Here is a 2,429-nt window from a genome sequence, read left to right as displayed (position 1 = left end):
CCTAGAGTTACTCATGACGTGGCAGCTGGCTTCCTCCAGGGCTGTGATACAAGGGAGGAAGAGTGAGGAATCTGGAACTGTGGTGTCTTTTACAATCTGATTTTGCAAAAGATGTACTATCACTTCTGTTGTGTTTTGTTTGTCAATGTGGGAATGAACTGCATAGCAGTGTGGCTATCAGGAGGCTACCTGGGAGCTGTCCTGGAGGTTGGCCATCACACTTTCTGCAGTTTTAATTTTTTTGGCGAGAATCAGGAAAAATCTTCCATGACTTGACTTTGTTGGTCCTGTTTGCCTGCTTCTTTTGTGATAACATTTAAAAATTGTGTAATTTGATTATTCTGTCATTATTTTTGCATCAAGCACATGTGTTGGGAAGGTACTTGATCATCGCTGTTTTAGAGTTACCCAGGCCTTACATACTTGCAATCTTTATAGAAAGAGAAGAACAGAGTTCTGTATCCTGTACCTTCTGTTTAACCTTAACCCTAACCCCCAAACCTATAAAATTCTTTTAACCAATAATGGTTAAAAAAGTCCTATAGTAGTTGACAAAACCCTCTGTATCCATCTCTGTATCTTAAAGTAGATTTCCCTACTATTTCTCTACTGTAGTAATTTTTGTTTTATCTCCAATTGTCTAAGAGTTGAAGCTGGGAAAGAAGAGTCCATATTCTTCCCCAGTGCAAAACAATATGCTATTTATCCCATATGCATTTGGTTTTATACATAAGTTTTCAGTGAATGAATTACTGAAGTTGACTTTCTCTGAATTAGAGCTTCATCTTCCAAGGATGTCCAGGGCCCAAAAGGCCATCTGTGCCACCATGTTGGATGCTGTAGCTTCTCTCTTTCCACTTACTCCAGTACACGTTTGCAAACCTCAGCTCTTTCCCTACTCAGGGTGAGCTCCTTTCACATCCCAAGATGACTATTATCACTCTAAGACTAAAAAACTCTGTCTATAGGTTCTTCTGTTAGCTTCTTAAAATACTTCCTGGTCTCTCATTCAAAGTTGCCTCCAGAAACTTTTAGCTTATTATTTCTCAAAACTAAACAGAATCTTTGATGGTGTGGAGGTATGTGTTAAAAATGCTGATTTCTGGACCCTCTCCAAATATTCCAAATCAGAATCTCTGGAATTTGGGTACAGAATATAATTGTGGTTTTTAATTAAAATAACAGATTTATTAAAATATAATTCACATGCCATAAAGTTCATTCTTTTTAAAGTATACGAGATAATGGTTTTCAGTATAATAACCATGTTGTGCGACCAACACCAGTAAGTAATTTCAGAATGAGTTTATCACCCTTAAAAGAAATTTACCCACTTCCTCATAGCTCCTGTTTCTATGAATTTGTCTATTCTGAATACCTCATGTATATAAAATAATATAATATGTGGCCTTTTATGACTGGCTTCTTTCACTTAGCACAATGTTTAAGGTTCATCCCTGTTGTAGCATAAATCAGTTCCTATTTATTGCTCAGTAATGATCCATTGCATGGACACAGCATATCCTGCTTACCTCCTCATCGGCTGATGAACATTTGGTTTGCTACCATTTTTGGCTGTTGTGCACAGTGCTGCTATGAACCTTCTTCAGTACAGGTTTTGTGCAGATATATGTTTTCAATTCTCTTGAGTATTGTTATGGGCTGATTTAAGAGTCCCCAGCTACCCAAATTCCTGTGGTGAATTCTTAACTCCCTGTTCAGTACTTCAGAATGGGACTATATCTGTAGACCAGTCCTTTAAAAAGGTGATTACATTAAGATGAGCCATCAGGGTGGGCCTAATCCAACCTGACTAGTGTCATTATAAAAAGCGTAGACTAGAACACACAGAAAGATACCAGGGACATGCATATACAGAGGGCAAACCATGTGAAGAGGCAGCAGGAGGGTGGCCAAGGAGAGATATCTTAGGAGAAACCAGCTGTGCCAGAATGGTGAGAAAATAAATTTCTGTTGTTAAGCCACCTAGTCTGTGGTATTTTGTTGCGGCAGCCTCTGCAGAATAATATAGGCATGTAGCTAGGAACGGAATTACTTGGTCATATGGTGACTCTGTATTTGACATTTTGAGGAACTGCCACATTTTCCAAAGGGGTTGCACCTTTTACAATCCAATTCTCTATATCCTTGTCAACATTTGATATTGTCTGTTTTTAAAAAAAAATTTAGTTATCCTAGTGGATATGTGTGGGGGCGACTTCTCTCGAGTCCCCCCAGGTGCCACTGATGGAGAGTAATCATGACCAAGATATGATGGTGTTTCTGCTTAGGGCGGAGGAGTGAGCAGTGGCCAGTTTCTCAGGGGAGACAAAGGCCAGCAGTGGCCAGTTTCTCTGAAGAGAAAAAGGCCTTGAGACCCCTTCTCCAGGGCCTTTTATTGGATTGTAATACACAGGAATACAGGGTGG

The sequence above is a fragment of the Sturnira hondurensis genome, unplaced genomic scaffold (assembly GCF_014824575.4).
Source record: "Sturnira hondurensis isolate 20B ecotype Veracruz unplaced genomic scaffold, ASM1482457v3 Scaffold0023357, whole genome shotgun sequence".
Taxonomy (NCBI): Eukaryota; Metazoa; Chordata; class Mammalia; order Chiroptera; family Phyllostomidae; genus Sturnira; species Sturnira hondurensis.
Note: the sequence above shows the minus strand (reverse complement) of the source record.